We start from the raw sequence: 14,367 nt of genomic DNA, 5'->3' as shown, positions 1-14,367 counted from the left end.
CGTAGAGGAGTTGCAATTGGATTTCATGACATTGGTGAAAAAATATATATATAATACACTGGTACTGAAATTAGATTTTTAATCACCTGGCAGATGTGTCAAACCATGTAAACACTTGCAAGACTTCGGTTAGAAGTGAATCACCTGGCAGGTGTGTCAAACCATGTAAACACCTGCAAGACTTCGGTTAGAAGTGAATCAACTGGCAGGTGTGTCAAACCATGTAAACACCTGCAAGACTTCGGTTAGAAGTGAATCACCTGGCAGATGTGTCAAACCATGTAAACATCTGCAAGACTTTGGTTAGATTACACTTTTATGAAATAAATGAAAAATAAACTTTTGGTTCCTCAACTGCGTTACCCACTCCAGTCAGCAGATGGCGATGTGCGTCTTTTAGGTTCAGGCGATGCTGCCAGTGTGACGTATAATCTAGTGGACGGGACGCTCCTTCAACAACAACAGCTAGTCAGACACCTCGGTAGCTTTCTAGCAAACACAGCCACAACATTCACCCTCTTTACACTGTTTTGGTGTATATTAGTCGCTGTGTATTAAACACACTTCTGTTGTATGTACTTGTTGGCCCATTCAATTATATATTTACGTTATTTGTCAGCTAGCTGGTTTGCTAAGTTAGCTTAGAACTAGGCTAGTCGCTAATGCTAACTAGCTAACATCTCCGACCATGAGTTCACTAAGCTACTCTCCTCCTGCTACAGAAGTGGAGGTCTGCTGGACGGAGAAAGAAGCTTTCGTGAAAGAGGAGGAGGAAGAGAAGGATGTTACAATACAAATACAAGTAGAGGGTGAGGTTGTTACTGTGAAAGAAGAAGAGAAAGACGTTACAGTGAAAGAAGAGGAAGACGCGTTCAGAGTGAAAGATGAGGAGGATGTTACAGTAAAAGAAGAGGCAGAGAAAGAGGAGGATGCAGTTTTTAGAGTGAAAGAGGAGGGGGGGGAGATAACTGTCACATTGAAAGAGGAGAAGGAAGAAGAGGAGGTTGGAGATCTGTTTAACCCCAGTAAGTACCGTCGTTGAACCAATATGCAGAACCAATATGCAGAACCAATATGCATTGAACCAATATGCACTACACTTTAATGTTGTTCTGTAGGAATGGCTGAAGCTACACTGTAAGGTGTAGAACATCAAGAGTGGACCATCAACAAAATGTTAACAATTGATCAAATGCATCCAATGACAATACCTGAAATACTGTAGTCCTCAATATCTCCTATTAGCTTAGCCCAAAATGCTTTTTACCCGAAACAGGCAGGGAGTACGCTTTGTTATTGTTTCTACTGCTGATTGCTGCCCCCGTTACTCCTCAAGGTCCAAGGACTGTATGTTATTTTCAGAGGTAGACTGGCTCTGGCAGGTAAAATAGTCAAATAATGACCGGTTGCATCACCACCTGGTATGGCAACTGCTCGGCATCTGACCGTAAGGCGCTACAGAGGGTAGTGCGAACGGCCCAGTACATCACTGTGGCCAAGCTTCCTGCCATCCAGGACCTATATAATAGGCGGTGTCAGAGGAAAGACCACAAAATTGTCAGAGACTCCAGTCACCCAAGTTATAGACTGTTTTCTCTGCTACCGCACGGCAAGCAGTACCGGATCGCCAAGTCTAGGACCAAAAGGCTCCTGCTGCTACTCACTGGTTGTTTGTTACCTATGCATAGTCACTACGCCCCCACCATGTACAGATTACCTCAACTAGCCTGTACCCCCGCACACTGACTCGGTACCAGTGCCTCCTGTATATAGCCTCCACACTGACTCAGTACCGGTGCCCCCTGTATATAGCCTCCACACTGACTCCGTACCGGTGCCCCCTGTATATAACCTCCACACTGACTCCGTACCGGTGCCCCCTGTATATAACCTCCACACTGACTCGGTACCAGTGCCCCCTGTATATAGCCTCGTTATTCTCATTGTGTTACTTTTTATTATTACTTTTTATTTTAGTCTACTTGGTAAACATTTTCTTCTTCTTGAACTGCACTGTTTGTTAAGGGCTTGTAAGTAAAGCATTTCACTGTAAAGTCTAAATTGGTGTCTTGATGGATTTGTAAAAAACGTTTTGTCATAAAAAACTATATACAGTGGGGCAAAAAAGTATTTAGTCAGCCACCATTTGTGCAAGTTCTCCCACTTAAAAAAGATGAGAGAGGCCTGTAATTTTCATCATGGGTACACTTCAACTATGACAGACAAAATGAGGAAAAGAAATCCAGAAAATCACATTGTCGGATTTTTTATGAATTTATTTGCAAATTATGGTGGAAAATAAGTATTTGGTCACCTACAAACAAGCAAGATTTCTGGCTAAATACGTTTTTTCCCCACTGTATACTGATCTGGTGCCAGTTATGATTTTCATATGTTCATTTTACTGGAACAGTTTAATTTAATTTATAATAGTATCTCAATCATTGTCTGTGATTAATCTACATTCTATCTAAATGAAAATTATACAAATCTAAATAACTTTTATTGCCATTATGACATCATGGATGAATTCTAGATGCCACCTATGTAAAAAATAGCCGACATAAAGCCAACAAATAAAAACATTGCTAATAACTGTCCTATAAATCACATGGCCTGTCTATAACGAACTTGAAACATTGTATAAAATATTCTGGGCCCTCAGTTTCCCGCGCCAGTGAGTTCTCGACCGACACAGCTGTAGGCTATTTGTGAAAGGGATAAGAAGTAATCAGGTGTTTTGACATTTCCACTGGATCAGCGCATTACGTTTTTCCCTTTTGTGCCGAGTGGTTATCGAAAGGGTGAGAGCTGGAAATATTTTACAAATACTTTGAGGAGTTATTCTCCTTTGCAATTGACTTTGATTAGACTTTGTTTACTTGCTGTTTGAGGTGGGGGGAAAAATGTGCTTTGAGAAGCTCCACAACTCAGTGGTGGTGCATTAAGACAATCAGAAATACTATCAGACATCCCCATATGGGCACATTTATAGGCCTACATTTGTGTGCAGGCCAGGTAGACAATTTTTTACATCTATATGTGTAACTAGGTAGACTAGTCCTACTTCTATATGTGTAACCAGGTAGACTAGTCCTACTTATATATGTGTCACCAGGTAGACTAGTCCTACTTCTATATGTGTAACCAGGTAGACTAGTCCTACTTCTGTATGTGTAACCAGGTAGACTAGTCCTACTTCTGTATGTGTAACCAGGTAGACTAGTCCTACTTCTGTATGTGTAACCAGGTAGACTAGTCCTACTTCATATTGTGTAACCAGGTAGACTAGTCCTACTTCATATTGTGTAACCAGGTAGACTAATCCTACTTCTATATGTGTTGTCGGGTAGACTAGTCCTACTTCTATATGTGTTGTCGGGTAGACTAGTCCTCCTGCTATATGTGTAACCGGGTAGACTAGTCCTCCTGCTATATGTGTAACCAGATAGACTAGTCCTACTTCTATATGTGTAACCAGGTAGACTAGTCCTACTTCTATATGTGTGACCAGGTAGACTAGTCCTACTTCTATATGTGTGACCAGGTAGACTAGTCCTACTTCTATATGTGTAACCAGGTAGACTAGTCCTACCTCTATATGTGTAACCAGGTAGACTAGTCCTACCTCTATATGTGTAACCAGGTAGACTAGTCCTACTTCTATATGTGTAACCAGGTAGACTAGTCCTACCTCTATATGTGTAACCAGGTAGACTAGTCCTACTACTATATGCGTAATCAGGTGTGCGTCCTTACTCAACATTGACAGGAGTTTCAAACAAAAGACAATGAATAAATTGACAAAACTGACGCATCTTGGGGTCAGGTCAATTCAAATCAAATGTTATTGGTCACATGGTTAGCAGATGTTAATGGTCACATACACATGGTTAGCAGATGTTAATGGTCACATACACATGGTTAGCAGATGTTAATGGTCACATACACATGGTTAGCGGATGTTAATGGTCACATGGTTAGCGGATGTTAATGGTCACATACACATGGTTAGCAGATGTTATTGGTCACATACACATGGTTAGCAGATGTTAATGGTCACATACACATGGTTAGCGGATGTTAATGGTCACATACACATGGTTAGCGGATGTTAATGGTCACATGGTTAGCGGATGTTAATGGTCACATACACATGGTTAGCGGATGTTATTGGTCACATACACATGGTTAGCAGATGTTAATGGTCACATACACATGGTTAGCGGATGTTAATGGTCACATACACATGGTTAGCGGATGTTAATGATCACATACACATGGTTAGCGGATGTTAATGGTCACATACACATGGTTAGCGGATGTTAATGGTCACATACACATGGTTAGCAGATGTTAATGGTCACATACACATGGTTAGCAGATGTTAATGGTCACATACACATGGTTAGCAGATGTTAATGCGACTGTAGCGAAATGCTTGTGCTTCTAGTTCCGACAATGCAGTAATATCTAACAAGTAATCTAACAAATTCACAACAACTACCTTATACACACAAATGTAAGGGATGAATAAGAATATGTACATATAAATACATGGATGAGCGATGGCCGTGCGTCATAGGCAGATGCAGTAGATGGTATAGAATACTGTATATACATATGAGTATATACATATACTGTATATACATATGAGGGTAATGTAGCGTATGTGAACATTATTAAAGTTGCGTTATTTAAAGTGACTAGAGATTCCTTTTATTAAGTCCATTTATTAAAGTGGCCAGAGATTGAGTCTGTATGTTGGCAGCAGCCTCTCAATGTTAGTGATGGCAGGTTAACAGTCTGATGGCCTTGAGATAGAAGCTGTTTTTCAGTCTCTCGGTCCCAGCTTTGATGCAACTGTACTGACCTCGGCTTCTGGATGATAGCGGTGTGAACAGGCAGTGGCTCGGGTGGTTGTTGTCCTTGATGATCTTTTTTGGCCTTCCTGTGACATCGAGTGGTGTAGGTGTCCTGGAGGGCAGGTAGTTTGCCCCGGTGATGCTTTGTGCAGACCGGACCACCCTCTGGAGAGTCTTGCGGTTGTGGGCGGTGCAGTTGCCATACCAGGCGGTAATACAGCCCGACAGGATGCTCTCGATTATAAAAGTTTGTGAGTGTGTTCGGTGACAAGACACATTTCTTCAGCCTCCTGAGGTTGAAGAGTCGCTGTTGCGCCTTCTTCACCACACTGTCTGTGTGGGTGGACCATTTCAGTTTGTCTGTGATGTGTACGCCGAGGAACTAAAAACGTTCCCCCTTCTCCACTACTGACCCGTCAATGTGGATGGGGGGTGCTCCCTCTGCAGTTTCCTGAAGTCCACGATCATCTCCTTTGTTTTGTTGATGTTGAGTGAGAGGTTATTTTCCTGACACCACACTCCGAGTGCCCTCACCTCTTCCCTGTAGGCCGTCTCGTCGTTGTTGGTAATCAAGCCGACCACTGTAGTGTTGTCTGCCAACTTGATGATTGAGTTGGATGCGTGCATGGCCACGCAGTCATGGGTGAACAGGGAGTACAGGAGAGGGGTCAGAACGCACCCTTGTGGGACCCAGTGTTGAGGATCAGCGGGGTGGAGATGTTGTTTCCTACCTTCGCCACCTGGGGGCAGCTTATCAGAAAGTCCAGGACCCAATTGCACAGGGCGGGGTCGAGACCCAAGGTCTCGAGCTTAATGACGAGTTTGAAGGGGACTATGGTGTTAAATTCTGAGCTGTAGTCAATGAACAACATTCTTTCATAGGTATTCCTCTTGTCCAGGTGAGATTGTGCAATGCGATGGCGATTGCATCGTCACTGAACCTATTGGGGCGGTAAGCAAATTGGAGTGGGTCTAGGGTATCGGGTAGGGTGGAGGTGATATGCTCCTTGACTAGTCTCTCAAAGCGCTTCATGATGACAGAAGTGAGTGCTACGGGGCGGTAGTCGTTTAGCTCAGTTACCTTAGCTTTCTTGGGAACAGGAACAATGGTGGCCCTCTTGAAGCATGTGGGAACAGCAGACTGGGATAAGGATTGATTGAATAGGTCCTTAAACACACCAGCCAGCTGGTCTATGAATGCTCTGAAGACGCGGCGAGGGATGCTGTCTGGGCGGGTAGCCCTGCGAGGGTTAACACGTTTAAATATTTTACTCACGTCGGCCATGGAGAAGGAGAGCCCACAGTCTATGGTAGCGGGCCGTGTCGGTGGCACTGTATTGTCCTCAAAGCGAGCAAAGAAGTTGTTTAATTTCTTTCTATGCATCACGGAAGTTAGAGTGATCCAGAATGCTAGCAGCTCGAGTCTTGCAGTTGATATGCTGATAGAATTTAGGAAGGCTTGTTCTCAGGTTAGCTTTGTTAAATTCCCCAGCTACAATAAATGCAGCCTCGGGATGTATGGTTTCCAGTTTACATAGAGTCCAGTGAAGTTCTTTCAGGGCTGACGAGGTATCTGCTTGGCGGGGGATATACTATAATATGTGACTATAATCGAAGAGAACTCTCTTGGAAGATAATGCGGTCGGCATTTGATTGTAAGGAATTCTAGGTCAGGTGAACAAAAGGACTTGAGTTTATGTATGTTGTTATGATTACACCACGAGTTGTTAATCATAAGGCATACACCTCCGCCCTTCTTCTTGCCAGAGAAATTTTTGTTTCTGTCAATGCATGAAGAAACCGGGTACCAACTCTGACAACGTATCCTGAGTGAGCCATGTTTCTGTGAAACAGAGAATGTTACAATCTCTGATGTCTCTCTGGAAGGCAACTCGTGCCCTAATTTCGTCAACCTTGTTGTCTAGAGATTGGACATTGGCGAGTAATATGCTCAGAAGCGGTTGATGGTATGCTCGCCTTCTGAGTCTGACCAGTAGTAGGCCGCTCAATCTACCTCTCCTGCGATAATAATAATACATAACACAACAAATAACTGCATAGTTTTCTAAGGACCTGAAGCGAGGCGACCATCTCTGTAGGCGCCATCTTGCACGGTCTGGGTTATCTGCCAGGGGCCGTTTCGTTTAGTATCCGTTTGGGTCATCATGGAATGATTCTATTTCCCCATAGTATGTTGTACCTCGTTTCCCTCCTTCAGGGAACAGTAGTTATAGTCATAACGTTAAGCTTGTCATAGCTTGTCATTAACACGGTTCTTCAATAATTACACATAATTCTTAATACTGTAGCAATTTAGTTAGTCACATGTTCAACTATCATCAGCTGATCCAGGAAATCATTTTCTGAATGCCAGTCACATGACAAACATCACGACATGCAACAACAACCAAAGTGCTTCTTCATTCATTACTCTGGTAAAGACAGTTATGCTGTGCTCCACGTTGGATCCAACATCCCAAACAAATTGATGTTTATAATGTTGATTTACAGTAGGGTCTTGTTAGTCTGTTTGGACACGGAGATACTTAGCTCATGTGTAGAGAGAGAACTATTCCTTGATGGATAGGCTATTATACAACACACAGAGCTATTTTCCGTTATTCAGGACATTTAGAATGACATCACATTACAGAGTAGTCTTGTGGGATTATTCACAAAATTATCTGGTGATCAGGTTATGAAATGTCATGACAAAGACATTTAAGTTTCCATGTTTCACCTGAAATATTAAATTATATATAGTCCTATGTCTATGTTGTTGTTAGGTGAAGTTATGGGTCCTACAGTAGGTCTATGTTGTTGTTAGGTGAAGTTATGGGTCCTACAGTAGGTCTATGGTATTGTTAGGTGAAGTTATGGGTCCTACAGTAGGTCTATGTTGTTGTAAGGTGAAGTTATGGGCCAATTTGTTAAACACTTAATGTACAAACCCTCAGTTTCAGGCTGATGGCAAAGCTAGCTAAAGAGCATTTTACTGGTTGAAGTGTTTTATAAGTATAAAGCAGTTGATTTGCGACAATAACACAAACATATTAAGCAGGACATTCAAACGAGCATTACAGTTATAATCCAAAAGTCATGTGAAATGCACTCAAACAACCTGTAAATGGAGGCTATATTTGCTGTCAGCCTATGAGAACTCCCCTGTGTTTTCCCCCACGGTGGTGAGTTAGTAAATAGACACAGAACTTAATGTGAGTTTCCTTCAGTAGCACTCCTGATCTTGCGCTGATTATGCGCTGTAATATTCAGAATACATTGTGGAAAACTAAAATCTTTGCTCACCATTTTTGTTCCAGGCAGATATACTACATCCATAACTAGTGGTTTCCTCATTACCAGATATACTACATCCATAACTAGTGGTTTCCTCATTACCAGATATACTACATCCATAACTAGTGGTTTCCTCATTACCAGATATACCACATCCATAACTAGTGGTTTCCTCATTACCAGATATACTACATCCATAACTAGTGGTTTCCTCATTAGCAGATATACTACATCCATAACTAGTGGGTTCCTCATTAGCAGATATACTACATCTATAACTAGTGATTTCCTCATTAGCAGGGAGGTGTTTCTGCAATCAAATTGTGTGTGCATCGCCCTCGTGCTGCAATTTTAGCAAACGCAGAAAGGGGCCTTTTTTGGAGATCAAAGGTCGTCTGGCACACTGCTTAGAGTTTGACTGTCTTAAGACAATTGTAAAATAATTTAACAGACCTCTGGGCATCACCGTTTACCTCAAATAAACAGTGGAGTTCTGCTGTTGTGGCCCTTTAACCGTCTGACTTTGTTGTTCACACAGGAGAAAGACGTGACTATCGTGGATCCTCTGGGGAGCCTCAACAACCTCATGATGCTGACGAGGCAGAGAAGAGTCTCTCCACATCAAAACACCTCAAGAAACACCTGCAGAGACCCACAGGGAAGAAATCTCACTTCTGCTCTGACTGTGGGAAAGGTTGCACATCTTCATCAGAACTTAAAATACACCAGAGAACACACACAGGAGAGAAACCTTATAGCTGCGATCAATGTGGGAAGAGTTTTACTAAATCTAGCTCTCTGACTGTACACCAGAGAACACACAAAGGAGAGAAACCTTTTGGCTGTGCTCAATGTGGGAAGAGTTTTACTACATTTAGCCATCTGACTGTACACCAGAGAACACACACAGGAGAGAAATCATATAGCTGTGATCAATGTGGGAAGAGTTTTGCTACATCTACCCATCTGACTGCACACCAGAGAACACACACAGGCGAGAAACCATATAGCTGTGATCAATGTGGGAGGAGTTTTGCTAAATCTAGCTCTCTGACTACACACCAGAGAACACACACAGGAGAGAAACCATATAGCTGTGATCAATGTGGGAAGAGATTTTCTTCTTCTCGCTATCTAACTATACACCATAGAACACACACAAGAGAGAAACCATGTAGCTGTGATCAATGTGGGAAGAGTTTTACTTGGCCAAAAAGCCTGAATATACACAAGCGGACACACACAGGGGAAGAGATGCTCTGATAAAAGATCTCTGATTAAACATAAAGTTGTTTCATGATATCAATGAAATAATGTCACAGTGTAGAATGTTTTAACATTGTAGTAGGAGTATTTTAATGATGTCACAATGTAGAAGCCTAAACATTTGTCCAGGCTCTGAAATGAAAGAGTACTATTTATGTGATTTAACAAAAAAGTGACTAACACAAAAAGAGCTGTGTTACACTTACCACGTTGGTGACCCACTTGAATCAAAATGCAACACTTCAAAATGTAGCGATCTGTTTTCTACAAGTTGTCCTCTAACCAGGGATGTACACATTACTCCCAGATTCTGTGTGGTTGTTGAGCTGTTAGTTTTAACAGGACGTGCAACCTCATCTCCCTTCTGTCACACAATTGATTTCAACATGATATCGTTGAGTGATGACAAATAAGTGTTGCGTTCCTTTGTTTAGCGACCCCTAAATTTAAATGCATCACTCCAAAATGTAGCTGACTGTCTTCTGCAGGTTGTCCTCTAACCAGTGAGGGTAAAGATATCTCCCATTTCCATGTGTTTTTTTGTTGTTAGTTTCAACAGCAGGTACAACCTGATTTCCCCCCTAATCGATATCAGTGATTTATTGCTACTTGTCAAAACAACAGCGTTTCTGGTGCTTGTGTCCATGGTGAGTTTTCAGATTCTATAAAGAGAATTTTGAGAAAAAAAAAAATACTATTGTGTATTATTATTTAGAAATATTTTTTTTCCTGTCTTCAATTGTTGACAGCCAGTAGACACCATGTTTATATTGGTGAAGCAATGTAGTTGATTATAATGTGAAATGGAAGTTGTTTTCTGTTGGTGGTGAGCAAACTTGTACAACAAAAATATAGGATATATTTGTTGTCTTAAGGGGAAAGGTTTTACAGGCTTTGGTTTTTCCATTTATGTTTTGAGGTTGGACTTTAGCACATCTAGCTCGTTAGCACGTAGGACGCACTGATTGGTGTCACCTCGTTAGTCAATATGTGTTACACCTGTGCTGGCTTGTCCATCTCGTTAGTGGGAAGGTGTTTCACCTGAGCTGGTCCAGGTTCTATTTAAGAGTGTCTGGCCCAGTGCTCCAGTTGTCGTGATAGATGTGGAGAGTCAACACCTTTTTTGGTTTACTTCCTGTCTTTAAGTTGTGTGTGTTTTTCTTTTGTTTGCCTCTTCTTGGTTGATGTGGTGGGTGTCTTTTAGGTCCCAGTTGTTGTTACTAGTCAATTTTCAGTGGACACCACCATAGTGTCTTTCAGAGCCCCTCCTAAAAAACAAGCTTATATTTTGGGTTGGATATTGCATCCGATTAATATTTTAATCAATGGTATTTCCTTAGGGTGCTCATTAGTCTTTCAGTTGTTAGTCTTCTGTTTTGTACTAAATATGTTTATTTTCATTGTTTTTTCCTGTAAAGCCATTGTGTTGCATTCATGCATAAATAAAGCTTGATTTGATTTCAACAACAAAATGTTATTTTTATTTCACCTTTATTTAACCAGGTGACCATGATGTCATAATGATAGTTTAACCAGGTGGCTATGATGTCATAATGATAGTTTAACCAGGTGACCATGATGTCATAATGATAGTTTAACCAGGTGACCATGATGTCATAATGATAGTTTAACCAGGTAGGCCAGTTGAGAACAAGTTCTAATTTACAACTGCGACCTGGCCAAGATAAAGCAAAGCAGTGGGATAAACAATAGTACAGGCATTAACACAACAGAAAAATCTATACAGTGTGTGCAAATGGAGTAAGGAGGGTAAGGCGTGAAATAATTACAATTTAGCAATTAAACACTGGAGTGATAGATGTGCAAGTAGAGATACTGGGGTGCAAAGGAGCAAAAATAAATAACAATACTTGGGTGTGGCTATTTACAGATGGGCTAGGTGCAATGATCGGTAAGCTGCTCTGACAGCTGATGCTTAAAGTTAGTGAGGGAGATATATATATATATGAACCCAATGACCGACCAATCAAAAGACGCTTGGGCCCTCTTAGTATGAAAATCAGTGTCTTCCACTATGTCAATATAGTGCTGGTGTGTACGTTTAGTATCACTTTTCAACCAACCCAGTTCCTTTGTTGAAAATGCAAATTTTTTAAATCAACAATACGTCAAAGGATTCAACTACTGAAAACAGAAACAAACAATTGGATCAACCAGATCAATCCCACTTTTCCAGCCTGCTGAAGGCGTGGTGGAGTGGTAAACACCACCCCCGGCTCTACCAGGGGCTTGAGGTGGTCTCCCACAGCTCTGCTGGTGGAGTGGTAAACACCACCCCCGGCTCTACCAGGGGCTTGAGGTGGTCTCCCACAGCTCTGCTGGTGGAGTGGTAAACACCACCCCCGGCTCTGCTTATGTCTTATGTTCTGTGGCCGTTCCATTTATTGACTGCCCCTGCAACACAGAAAGAAACACATTTAGTCATATTATATAAAACACTCAAAGTAATGGATATGGAGCATCTATGGCCCCAGTTACACCTGGCACCTAAATGTGACTTCTGTCATCTGATCACTCCAAGCTGCATTAGGTTCAGATCTACCAGGATGGGCCTATGACAGTCTGGATGCAGTCAGACTGAATATAAATATTCAATATAAAGAGATGGGGTGAATGAGTGTGGAAAAGTACATTTGACACAAATTACCTTCATAATATCAAAGAACAAATGTGTGTGCCTGAGGGGAAATTAACTTTCATACAGCCAAAAGGGGTGAGAAATTACACCAATATCAGCGGATAATTTTCACTAATGTAAATAAACATAGATGATGGAACATATTCCCTTTAGCTGACGTGATGAACCGCTAAGGGGACATAAATATTTACCATCTAAACCATGTGTGACCTCTCACCTCTCTGGGTGTAGAAGTGTTCTTCCTAACCAGTCCCTCAACAGCTCTCTGACTGAGCTCCCCCCTCACTGGGTCTTCAGAGGAGAGGAAGGCTGAGGAGGGATGGAAGGATGAATGGATCAGTCAGTCAATAAAGTGTAGAGCTGCTGTCTATGCTGTCTGACAAAATCACTATTTTAGTAGTTCATTAAAGTAAATAAGGCTTTATGACTGCTGAATACCAACTATCAATAACTTAGATCATGTATTTTCATGTAGAGATACATCCTAGGGACGTCCCTAGCCCGTTGAAGTTGACATTTAAAAGGGTTAAGGTAGGGGTTAAGGTTAGGGTTTAGGGTAGGGATGTCCCAAGGATCCCAGATAGCATTGACCATTGTGCCTTCTTCTGTCTCTGTTACATAGCAGGTGATGGGTTCTGACTTCTGAACTTTTAAATATGAAATATCCTTATTATGTGAAATTGAATGAAACAATAATGTATGTTGATGCTAATATGATGTACAATATTCCATGATGTTTCTATATGATAACAATAGAGTAATATATTTAATATGATGTACAATATTCCATGATGTTTCTATATGATAACAATAGAGTAATATATTTAATATGATGTACAATATTTTTTAAGTTTCACTAATAAATTTTTATTAACTTAATTATTATGATTCAACGTCAGTTCACCGTCTCACCTCATACTGTATTGGAGCAGCAGCAGCTGACTGCCCAGTTCAACATCAGTTCACCGTCTCACCTCATACTGTATTGGAGCAGCAGCAGCTGACTGCCCGGTTCAACGTCAGTTCACCGTCTCACCTCATACTGTATTGGAGCAGCAGCAGCTGACTGCCCAGTTCAACGTCAGTTCACTGTCTCACCTCATACTGTATTGGAGCCGCAGCAGCTGACTGCCCAGTTCAACGTCAGTTCACTGTCTCACCTCATACTGTATTGGAGCAGCAGCAGCTGACTGCCCGGTTCAACATCAGTTCACCGTCTCACCTCATACTGTATTGGAGCAGCAGCAGCTGACTGCCCGGTTCAACATCAGTTCACCGTCTCACCTCATACTGTATTGGAGCAGCAGCAGCTGACTGCCCGGTTCAACATCAGTTCACCGTCTCACCTCATACTGTATTGGAGCAGCAGCAGCTGACTGCCCAGTTCAACATCAGTTCACCGTCTCACCTCATACTGTATTGGAGCAGCAGCTGATTTGATCGTTGATGCTAATCATCATGTGTTGAATCTGAGAGTAAATAGAGCCGACTACAACTCTAAAAATGAAGGGTTCAACTGGAGTTGTTCTCAGATCCCCTAAGAACCGTAGGGTTCTTGGTCAATGAAAAACAGCCCCAAAAGGTTCTTCAAAGAACTTGTTAGAAGGTGGGTTCATCGAGGAACCTCCGTTGTTGCTGGACTTCTTCCGGGAACTTCGCAATTACAACTGAAAACGATGGTGACAAGTTTGGATGCGACAACAAGTTAAAAAGGTTAAGTTGGGTGGATGTTTGGCTCTGAATATGTCTCGAAATAATTTATATAATAATATAACATACTAATAATGAATAACGATTATGGAAGACAATTCTGGTTTTCTGTGAATATCTTCCATAACGTTACTATAGTTAATTAACGTAAATCTTAGAAAGCCGGGTTTGACCGTCGGCGTTGTATGAGCTACAGTACAGTACCGTTATCTAGCTAGCTAACGTTATGTCCTAACTAGGCACAACTAGGTTAGGAATATAATCCCTCAACTATATATTTTCCAGATATTGTATATCGTTTCCATAAAGCCAACATGGCTTTACACTCATTAACGTAAGTTTCCAATCTAGAGAAGTTCTCACTTTTGTGGTAATGAACTAGCTAACGTTAACTAACTAACTAAGGACGGTGACCTGTCCAGACGAGATGTTACAACGAACTGAATCGTCAATGGAGGTCTTCCTCTTTATATAGCCTGCTACAGCATGCAATACTATTATCTCACAAGGGGGCATAACGTTACATGGACAATACTATCCCATTTTGGAAACGTTACATGTACAATACTA

Source organism: Salvelinus namaycush, unplaced genomic scaffold (genome assembly GCF_016432855.1).
Source record: "Salvelinus namaycush isolate Seneca unplaced genomic scaffold, SaNama_1.0 Scaffold30, whole genome shotgun sequence".
Classification (NCBI taxonomy): domain Eukaryota; kingdom Metazoa; phylum Chordata; class Actinopteri; order Salmoniformes; family Salmonidae; genus Salvelinus; species Salvelinus namaycush.
The sequence above is the reverse complement of the archived record's forward strand: the minus strand, read 5'-3'. Positions refer to the sequence as shown.